The sequence below is a fragment of the Pinus tabuliformis genome, chromosome 4_1, assembly GCF_031772625.1.
Source record: "Pinus tabuliformis cultivar Carrire ecotype Pingquan chromosome 4_1, CPIR1, whole genome shotgun sequence".
NCBI classification, from domain to species: Eukaryota; Viridiplantae; Streptophyta; class Pinopsida; order Pinales; family Pinaceae; genus Pinus; species Pinus tabuliformis.
In genome coordinates, this window is record NC_142303.1 from 229,682,409 (window position 1) to 229,694,729 (window position 12,321).

Below are 12,321 nucleotides of genomic sequence, written 5' to 3' on the forward strand. Positions count from 1 at the left end.
AGTCATGTTCTGAGGGACCAAAAGGGAATATTTAAAAAAAAAAAAATTCTATCCTAATTATCCCTTGCTGTCTACCTTTCAACCCAATTTGAATCACTCAATTTGGATTTGAAACGAAAAATTTAGCACCGAAACATTGACAGGGTGTCTAGCAGACAGCTTAGGAACAAAGTTGGGACAGTCCATTTTTGAAGGCCTAAGTGACTAAATTTTTAAAACTTGTTTCTATGGTAGATTCCTCTATCAATCTAGTTTACAAGGCAATTGCAATCATTCATTTTTAATATCGTATGGGAAAGTTATGTTCAAAATACTGACTGCCTATCGTAAATCAGCACTCTTAAAACTCTGTCTTTCTGACTGTTCCTTAGCGTATTTGACCTATCAATTCTTCTTGTCTTCAAAAATTGTTTCTATTAGAGATAAATAAATGAATCTACTTTCATTTTCAATTTTAATCATTCGAATCCGACATCAAACGAAAAATATATGCTTAAAATATCCACTGTTGTTCTAAGTGGGGTAATCGAAAATGACTCTGTTATGCAGGTTTTTCTAAGTAAAATTGACATATCATATAATTGAATTTTTAAAACCTATTTATATTGGAGATATACCTTTGAATTATCTCTCATTTTGCTTTGGAATCACTCGATTTGGATGAAAAACAAAGAAGTTGTGATTAAAACACTGCTAGTTAGTATGGTCGACCACTGCTCTCCCACAGGTGACAAATAAATTTTACTTTGTTATTTTGCATAATTCTTGGATTAGGGAAGCCCAATCACCTCTCTTTCTCTATGATTTAATGTTTTATTGCAGGTAGACACTCATTTTTTTGCAGGTGCTAGGAGAATAAAGAAAGTCAATTTATAGACGAGCGATTCTTGAAAGAAATTTTAATGAAACAAGGGAATTTCATCCAACTCATTACCCAACAGATTCATAATAGAAGAAATGAAAAATTGATTTCCATTTGAAGATTCATTTCTTGTCACTGTTGCCAAAACATTTTTCAAAGAGATCATTTTTTACATAATCTCATAGTTGTTGTAACTCAAATTTATTTATTTACATACTGTTTTTAAATAAAATGTTGTTTCTTTTCTGATTTCTCTTATATTTTGTCTTTCATGTGTTGCTTCATTCAAATTGTAACACATCCTCAGCATCAATTCCGTGAACAGCTAATTCGTTTTTGCGTGCTTGCATTTTATGATTGTACATTTTGTTGTTCCTTTCCAAATGAACAACACTTCCGCATTTTGTTGTTCATTTTCAAAGGAACAACACTTCCGCATTTTGTTGTTCCTTTCTAAAAGAACAGAACAACACTTCCGCATTTTGTTGTTCCTTTCCAAAGGAACAACACTTCCACATTTTGCTGTTCCTTTTCCGAAGGAACATCACTTCTGCACTTTCACATTTTTTTTGTTCTTTTCTGAAGGAACAACACGTCTGCACTTTCACATTTTTGTTGTTCCTTTCCGAAGGAACAACACTTCTGCACTTTCACATTTTTGTTGTTCCTTTCCGAAGAAACAACACTTCTGCACTTCTATATTTTTGTTGTTCCTTTCTGAAGGAACAACACTTCTGCACTTTCGCACTTTTGCTGTTCTTTTCTGAAGGAACAGCACTTCTACATTTTTGTTGTTTCTTTACAAAAGGAACAACACTTCTGCACTTTCACATTTTTGTTGTTCTTTTCCGAAGGAACAACACTTATGCACTTCTACATTTTTGTTGTTCCTCTTCGAAGGAATAACACTTCTGCACTTTTGCACTTTTGCTGTTCCTTTTCGAAGGAACAACACTTCTGCATTTTTGTTGTTCCTTTATGAAAGGAACAACACTTGTCCACTTTCACATTTTTGTTGTTCCTTTCCGAAGAAACAACACTTCTGCACTTCTACATTTTGTTGTTCCTTTCCGAAGGAACATCACTTTTGCATTTTCACATTTTTATTGTTCCTTTCCGAAAGAACAACACTTCTGCACTTTCACATTCTTGTTGTTCCCTTCCGAAGGAACAATACTTCTGCACTTTTATTGTTACTTTCCGAAGGAACAACACTTCTGCACTTTCACATTTTTGTTGTTCCTTTCCGAAAGAACAACACTTCTACACTTCTGTATTTTTGTTGTTCATTTTCGAAGGAACAACACTTCTGTATTTTTGTTGTTCCTTTTTGAAGGAACAACATTTTCGCATTTTGTTGTTCCTTTCAAAGGAACAACACTTTTTTGGGTGTATTTTTTTTTGTTGTTCCTTTCAAAGGAACAACACTTTTTTTGATGTATTTTTTGCTATTCTTTTTAAAGAACAACACTTTTTCGCATGTATTTTTTCGTTGTTCTAGGGAACAACACCTTTTTCATGTGTATTTTTGTTGTTGGTATGCATTTTCTTTGCTATTCCCTACATGGAACAACACTTTTTTTAGTGTTTTTGTTGTTCCTTCAAAAGAACAACATCTTGGGAGTATTTTCAAGAACAACCCTTCCTTCCTCTTATGGGATTATTCCTAGTTCATCTCAACCACATTTTATTGATTCCCCATCATGGCATGAAGTACACTACTTTGATGAGAACAAGAATTATGGATTTTATGAAAGCGAGTTATTCACGTTATGATCTTTAACAGGACAACTCCTTGATGATAGATTATTTTCAAAAGGAACACAATTATTTATATACTACTTTACTGCATTGTTTTCTACTGTACATGATACTGATTGATCATCTTAATACCATGTTGGTTCCACCCTTCCTGGTTATAATCTTATATTTGTAATAAATAAGATTATGGGTATACTTTTTATTCTATTAACATGTTCAACTTCTTCCACCATCCCCGCTCTTAAGGAGTACTGAGCCTCCCTCTTTTTATCATAAAAATGTGTAATAACAACAAAAATTTGTTCGCAGATGGAGGATAGGGGGTCTCATTACGAGCCAGCCTACCATGTTCATAAGGTTATACCAAAGTGACATTCCCATTATGGCCACCACACCAGGGTTATGATCCATTAGATAGCCAAATTATCCTTAGAACAAGAGGTTTCATCATGAACCAGCCTGATCACTTTTGCTACATCCCAGTGAATGGCAGTGTGGTTATCTGGTTACCACACCAGCACACTGATCTCTTCTGTAGAACAGCACTGGAACTCTCTAGTTATAAATTGAGAATCCTAGCTCATATGGGTTAAAAAGCAACCATGCCGAGGCTATGGACGCCTGTTGGCAGCAGAGGCTCTGCTTATGGTATTGAAGTTATATCTTATCATCAATTATTACTATAATACCTTTTTCTTATTTTCTCTTTTTATAGGAGAAGTTATTTCCTTAATTTTTTCCTTGTTTTTAACCTTTACGCATGAGAAATTGTTTTCAGATCAATCGCATCATTTTCCGCTAGAATACCGTCTGCAAAGCATCTTTTTGGCATATTGCTGTCCTTTTTCTTTTTTTCATAATTTATCATCAATCCAAAGCGTCCTATCTATTATTCATAACTATCTTTATACACTCTGCTCTCATTATAACCATAACTCTCACCATCCTATCATTGATATGTGTACTCTGTTGTCATATTATTCATTCCCTTGCCTTTCCGTCAGCACAATACTTTCATAGGCTTTATGGTCATAGAATCCCTTTTCCAATTGGAGGGGGGAATGTATACATTATGAGATAGCATGTGATATAATTACTTCACTCTGCCAAAACTTGTTGATTTGACAAAATATTAGTATTGCATGTATACAAAAGTTTTTCTGATTGAAATTTTTGCATGCATCTTATCTGTTGTTATTTCTAACACTGTGGATTCAAGAACATTGTATGCAAAATAGCGATTTGTTTACAGGAGAACAACAAGTATGGGGGGGAAACTCTATTCGCAGCATGACCACACTATTACAACTAACAAAAGAGGCTCGAGCAACTTGCGAATGTGAATAATTGTTCAGACATGATGTGCTTGCCTGGATTCCACAATTTGCACCACTTTCAATACCAACTCTACCTACATCAGCTTCAACAAATGCCAGTGCCTATAGGTCATTCCACATTTTTCTTTTTGGAGGTAAAACTTGAGGTAAAATAGCATAATTTTCTTATTTATTATGAATTTAGGAGAATTTCATGACAATCCATTTTGAGCATTATTTATCATCCTTCATTCCACATCTTTACCACTTCCCATTTTTCAGCAGCATATCATCTTTTAGTTTGGAGGAGTGTTGCTTTCATTCATTTCTTTCTTATGACCATGCCATTAATATTCTTTATCATCCATTGCTATTCTTATTCATTCTCAACACCTCCCTTATTCCATCTTGTTTTACACTAAGCATAGAATTCAACATATGGTAGCAACCACCTCAATTTTTTTCTAGCATTGCATGAGGGCATGCTAATTCTTCAGAGAGGGAGAGGAATTGCCATGCATGATGGATGTTTTCTATTTTCTTTCTCATTTAAGGCATACAATTTCATTTTTACACAGTGCAGAAATTGATTTCCACATATTTTTAAAACTATGAACTCAATTCTTGTGATCTCTGGAAAACACAGACGTATTATTAAAATACACAAACCCAGATAATTTCAAGTTAAATTAGTTCGTAAAATTTCGGAAATCATGCACTCTCACCTACAGCCATTTTTCTTATATCTCATAATCCGTGCATCAAAACAATCTGATTTTTGGATCATAGAAGCATTAATATAGTAGAAATCTACTTGCCAAATTTCAACAAAATCTGGTTTGTAGTTTTTGAGAAAATGGTTAATGAAGTTTGCTGTTACTTATATCATATTTTGCTGCAACTTCATATGCACATAACTTGAACGTCAATGTAAAAATTGTTATGCCTTCATCAAGATTGCTAAAATTGAATATTCATTAATTAAGGAAGAATTCATTTGTTCTATCCATTTCATGAGTTGGGATGAACAAATTTTTTATTGCTTGGTTAACACATGGGTTTTGTCTTTGGGTTGCATGAGGACATGCAATATATTCAGTTTTTGTTGCATGAGGACATGCAATATATTCAGTGTGGGGGTGTGTTGGACCATTAATATGTCATTATTATTATTAGTTTTTAACACCTATTTCATTCATTTCTACTCTTCTTTATCATGTCATTTATCATGGTTTATCATATAATTCCATCTTATAATGATTTATGCTCTTATGGAAAAATATTATTTATTCTCCTTTATTTTTAATAAATTGATGATTATGCATGATTTTATCAATGATGGTTTATTAATAAATTGGTTGTAACATTACTCATCATTTTTAGCCTCCAAGATATTTTCCAGATTGAAGATTTGATCATTAAATGTGCCAACTCAGAAATTCGCTGGAATAAGAAGTGATGATTTTGTATTGAACGTTTTGGGCAAATGGAGAAGAATCTGGAAAATCCGAAACATGGGTTTTGTCCAGAATGGACCAAATTAGTTTTGCAATGAGAAATTTTCCCAAATTCAGCCCGTACTAAGAGAAATAGAAGGTTCTCTGAAGACATTTTTCTCAGATTCACTGTGTGGCCATTTTCCAAATTATCCCAGTTGCAATGCCAAATTCGACCTGTTCTTGTTGAATGATTGATGGAGAGATATTCCAGATATGATCTTGCTTATCAATTTGTTGAGAACAATCCAATTTTTTAATAGAAATCATGTTGTAATCATCTCTGTTGTAACTTCTCTCTGCTCTCTCTTTATTTAAATGAAAACAGAGATCAAAGAAAGGGATAAGAGATTCAAGAATGATGATGGATTCACGATTGATGATGGATGATTAGAAAGAGAATTAGATGGACTGTTAGATTAGAGATAGAAAGGGTAAGATAGGAGGAATGGGAGAATTACTGTTGATAAATTGTAATTGTTATTGTTGACTCTTATTGCTGAAGAAGAGAATGAAACTACTGTAATGTTTATACAATGATTAAAATATAAAAACAATTGCAGTCCCTTGCATCTCCTAAAGTAGCCCAGCAGCATCTGCTGGTGGCTAAGGGCCCAGCCTCTGGTGGATTAAGCTGCTGCTTTGTATTATATCTTTACAGTTCCAGCCGTGTGATGGTTTGATTTCCTTTTCATTTCTTTAATTTGTTTTATTCAGTAATCTTTTGTTTATGAACATTTCGCAGAATTGCTCTGTTATATTGAAATCATAATTGGATTGTGTTAGTGACAAAATTATTAATTATAACTTGAAATGTCCTGCTGTTAATTCTGATCTAATATTGTGTTGTCTAATTAAGACTGTGGTTCATTTAATTGTTGCTCATTTATAATTGCAATTGCTGTTCAATTAAGTTATTGTTCAATTATAACTACGATTGTCGTTGCTTTAATACCTGCGATTAATGTTCATGCTGCTAGATTAAGATTGTTGATTCAGTTACATTTGCAGTTGTTGTGTATTTTTATTTAATTAGCTTTGTTGTTCAGTTTTCCAATAGATTTAGTTGTTGTTCTTTTCTGCAAGGATTTATTTTCGTCTTTTAAATGTTATTGTAGCAAGTGTGTTTGTTCCATTTCTACTAGCAGCATTATTGATTGAATTTCCATTTCCAGTTATTTGCTTTCGTGTGGATTGGAAGATCAAAAACTGTAAAGAACATTGACTATAGCTATCTAAGTTCTCGGATTGGAGATCTTTCCTATAATTGATTTCATTTGCATCAGTTTACAGGGGAGAGAGTTATCATCACTGAGTCCTCGACTGATGATTGCTTGAGTAAATGATTTAGTTACAGAACATTTCAGTTTCTTGCTGTTCTGATTAGATTTTGTTTCCAGCATTCATTTACTTTTGCATTTAAATCACTATACTGCAAAACATTACTCTTGAGCAAGTGACTGCCTCAGACTGAGTACACTCTTGAAATAAAAAATTGTCCCTGGGTTGACAATTAATGTGAAGATAATTAGGAGTTAAAAAGACACCTTTTATCGCTCAACACCAAGCCTCCCTGATTTTAAGGAAGTTGTTGGTAGCTTCAAATGTAAAAGTAGAGAGGCCTAGGGCCTCACTAGGGTTAGATTTTTGCTTATGTAAACTCTGCTCAAATTTCGAGCTTATAATTTTGTGACAGTTTCACGTAATCTTGCTATTTTTTGATAATGAAGATGGAATCCTTTTTGAGCTAGCACTGAGTTACCTCAGAGGGCCAAAGCTCTTGGGTTAGGGCCCAATCCAAGCAACCAGGCTTCTCTTTACTTGTATTTGTATGCTTTACTTCAGTTTGTAGATTAATTTGTTGTTAGATGTTTTTCTCTTTTTTGGTTAAGAATAGGTTGCTTTTGATGATTCAGTAGTTTTCTTCCATTTGTGCTTTCTGTAGCAGGTTAAGCAGTGATTAGAAAATATTCAAAAGGTTAGCAATAGTGCCTTTGCCTCTCTTCCTCCCTCTGGGACCATGATTTGAGGCAAAAACACTCTTGTTGCCCCAAAAACACAAATTTTCCTCATTCATAGGACTCCTAGTGTTTGCAGCTCTTTAGTAGGTTGATGTTCTAGTTTTGCTTTACTTCAAATCTCCTTTGTCATGTTCACTTCCTGATTTGCAATAGCCCTCTTTCATGCTTTCCTTTCTTGCAGCGTTTCTCAGCATTTCCTTTCATAGATCATAGTTTAGACCACTTTAATGCAAAACTTTATTTCTCTAGATGCACTCATTTCATTGTTTTCTTGATCTTCTTGGTTGACTGTCAGTTTCTATGCAGCAGATCTCTTCTAGTAGTAGGCCAGTTTATCAACAATCAGATCCCCCATCTGATCCATACCCGACAGGTCTCCCAAACCTCACCTCAATCCTGCCTTAGTTTCCTTCATTTTCATAGAACTTCTTCCTCTCTCCTTGAGCAAACCCATTCATCTTTCTCTCTCCTAGTGATTCATGGTAGACCTTAGGCACCCTAACACCTCACCCCAACCTTCATCCACCTTTTACACTCACTCTCACACCCTCAAAATAGTGGAAATTTCTCTCGACCCCCTCCGGTAGGCCTCCTGTAGTTTCCCTGTTTTCCTCCTGTAGTTTCCCTTTATCCTCTTGTAGTTTTTCCTTTAGGCTTTCTTTTGAAGGCCGAGTGTGGGAAAATCCTCCAGAAGACCACCTAAGACCTCCCAGGACCCATTCACACCATCTTCCATCCTCCCAAGCTCCAAAACCACCCTCTAATGCGACCTGTTCGCTGCCACACTCACACACAATAAATTAGATGCACGTCAAATTCACATAAAAATCCAAAAATATGTTTCTTGCTTATTTACTTTCAGAAATAGCATGGTTAGATGTTGTTTACTTTCTTGAGTAGGTAATGGCATTACTTTCATGGTTTTCATAGTTTTTTGGCAAAAGTAGAATTAGTTTGTTAATTAGGGTTTACTAAGTCTTGCTTCACATTCCAGTCTTTTTCCTTTATACAATTAGAATAGCTTCTATAGAGTAATCTTTCTTTCTTTCATCACACATAGAGCTTCTTCTAAGATCCATAGAAGTTGGCTTGAGCTACTAGTGATCTTGCGCCAGCTGACCAAGTGATGACCTGCAATAAGAACAAATACTTGTGCATACAGAACCGACGCTTCCAAGTTTGTTACAAACTACTGAGTTGATAAAAGTAAAGTTGGCAACCCAGGAGTTGCAACATTCTTGCTGCAATACTGGCGCTCACCACCTATACTTGATAGTCTCCCTACGAGATATGATGCAGGCAGTTGGACAAGTAGCATGATTCCAATGAGCACCAAACGAATCTCATATTATTGGCATCAAAATAATTCTTCGATACCTTAAGGGTACAACGGAATATGGTCTATGGTATCCCAAAGGAAATGATCTAATTATCCAAGGTTATTCATACGCAGATTGGGCAGGAAGTGTTGATGATAGTAAGAGTACCAGTGGAGCATCATTCTATCTAGGTGGTTGCCTTGTCTCATGGTTAAGTAAAAAGTAGTCTTCAATCTCGTTATCCACAGTGGAAGCCAAATACATCGCGAAAATGACTTGTTGTAATCAAGTTCTATGGATGAAGAAAACCTTGCAAGATCTTCAATTTATGTTTGATGAGCCTATTCCCATATTTTTCAATAACACTAGTGCCATAAGTATCTCCAAAAATCCTGTGATGCATTCCATAAAAAAGCACACTCTGATCAAATATCATTTCATTAGAGCAGGTGGCTGAAAATAATATCAAGCCTGAATATGTTGTCACAAAGGAACAAATTGTTGACATCTTTACCAAACCATTACCTCATGAAGCATTTGAGTATCTTTGCCAAAATCTTGGGATTCTCCCAAGTTCTCATTAGAATCTTTCTCTTATCTAACTAAGTAGGAAGGGGGAGTGGAGGTGTGTATAGGTCCACAGGATGAAAGTTTGCATGGGGGAGTTGCCATTTTCCATTGATGACAAAATGGAAGAGAAGGTAGTAGGAAGAGGTGTCATGATCATGGGGGGGTACTTGTGTTGCCATCAATGCCAAAGGGGGAGATTGTTGATGACTGGTTATCATTGATGTCAACCCAAGTAGAACCGAGGACTACCCCAATCTTGCATGGGAATTTTGGCTTGACAACTTAATATATTTTGAGTCAAGGATATTGTATATGGATTATACTTGTCGATATGCTTTCGTTGATATATGGCACGCCACGTAATTCTTCACTGTTTGAGAGATATTCATGTTTGAAGTTAGTAACCCCAGTTAGTGGGCTAAAACCCTATGGGGTTGTGGCATGGCAGTGATAATTGGCTGTGGTCATTGAATAGTCAATAATTAATAATGTTTCTTTTTCTCCTAAAATCCCTCCAACGTTCACTTGTTGAGGACCCTCTCAACTCAAGACATTCGTATAAATAGTGACCCTCGTATCCTCCTTTAGTAGGGATTTCGTGGCTTCAAATAGGTCATCATGGAATTTTCACTATAACGTTTGTTTTGCAAATCTTCCATAGATGAAATTAAAGCCCCTTTAATAATAAAGCTTGGTGCACCTTGTGACCCAATTTCAGATCTTGGTAAGGTATATGTTCATAGATATGATCTGCAGAATTTAGGGTTTTTGCAAGATCCTGAATTCCATGTCAAACAAGTGATGTTGGGAAAATCGTCATACTTTTCTCTCTGAGCATTGGATTCAAATTTTGTAAATAGTGATAGAAAGCATACAGAATTTAGTTCGTTTGGTATCATTTTCATGGCTGATGGTCATAACAGTTACACGTGGCATGTCTTACAAGTTTGCTCTACTTAACTAGTCTATAATCTGGTCATCATGGGATATTGGGAATAAATATTTCTTGAAGAATCCAATATTGATCAGACCTGTGGGGTTTGAAATAGGACTTATAGGGCTACCACAAGACGAAACTTAAGACCCTAGAGATCCAAAATTATATATACACAACATATTCAATATCGCACTCCTGGAAGGCAAGAATAAACATGCATGCAAGGATCACTGCAGTAGGGACCACATGTCAACAGTCAAGGGTAAGTCTCCTACAACAAGGTATGTATGATTAGTGTTTACATTTGAATTTTTAGTATCATTTTTGACATATGTTTTTTCAGGAAAACATAAGTATACACAGGGTCTCAGTTATATCTCTGTCTCTATATGTCACAGTTAGTTTTGATACCACATTTCAGATGTCCTATTCTTGATACTACACAATTGATGCTACATATTCTTAATTTTACACCAAGTCTTCTAAATCTATATGATGTTGTAAGTGCATGTTACTTGTCTTGTCATGGTTGATTTAATGGTCTCTGTTGTTGTACTTATAACTTGGTCCATCATAATTCTAGGGTCTGTCATTAGTTTTTATTATATATATCTTTAGGATATAGTCTTGCATAGAGTCTAGGCCTATATCAAGAGTGGGAGTCTTTTTCTATTGCTGCAACGAGTCAACAAAAAAGTGACAAGTAGACTTCAGGTACGCATTGTAATTTTAATTTTAATTTATTCATTATTATGCACTTACATTTGTTTTGGAGGCAGAGGTAAGTTGAAGGGTATTTTGTTTTGTATTGGTATTGGTTTCACCAGGCAAAGTTTGCATGTAGGTATAAGAAGATTCATGTAAAAAATCAAGCAATAATTTAAGAGAAGAAGTATCAAATAAAAGGAAGCATTGCAGCGGTACATCCTTGAAGACATGAAAGCCATCAAGATATCGTGAAGTATTGTTAAGACCAAGAGTCATCATTGTAAGTATGTAAAAGAGTAATTTATAAATGATTCATCATTGTAAAGAAGTCATTTGTAAAAGAGTCATCATTGTAAATTTTTAAAAGAGTCATTTTTAAAAGAGTCATTTGTGAAAGAGTCATTCTGCCTAGAGTCAAAGAGGTATAGGAGTCACAGTTGGGATGATGTCATGGTTGGGTTGAAGGGAATAGAGTGATTGGGTATTTGTTCAAGTACACGAAAATCATTATACATCTTATTGTATCGTGGATTGTTGTCCCTGGTTTGGGAATCCACAGTCTTGTCTTATTTCAGTCATTATAGGGTGGTAGGGTGGTTCTAGGGCGAGTTGTGGCTTACTAGGGTGTTGGGGCATCCATTCAGTTGATTACTGAAGAAACCAGGGCGTTGGGGTGTCCTTCTAGTGGGAGCTGGAGAAGAATGTTTTTCTAGAATTCTAGGAAGTTGTTTCTTTCATTTTAGTTGGGGCTGAAGATTAAAGAATTTATTAGAAAAGTGTTCAGTGGTTTTTGACCTGAAGGGGGTTTTCCATCTAAAATTATTGTGCCTATTGTGTTATTTTATTTACTGTTATTACTGCATAAACATTAATAATAATTGAAGATTAAATAATGTCTGAAAATATTTTAAAGTGCTAATTGCTAAGGAATATTGATTCACCCCCCTCTAAGTATTTCCAACGTGCACCACCAGATGAACACGTTATAAAGTTTCCCTCACCACTAACTAATGAGTATGCAGATGATAATTTAGATTAGAATTTTGATCGAGATGAGCCTTTTCCTGTGACACCTATTGGACCACCAGTTGTCGAACATCAAGATAATAATTCCTCATGTAGTTCGGAAGATTCTCGACCACCTTCAACACAAATATGGTGCAACATGAGTGATCTCCTAGATGATCCTACCACTATACCTCAGTTTGAGGAAGATCCACTTGAAATCTTAGCTATGGATCCATGCATACCCATGTACGCTTATATGATGCATGCATCTAATCGAAAAACTTATGCATAAGTAGCTAGGCATCCTGAATGGGAAGCAACTA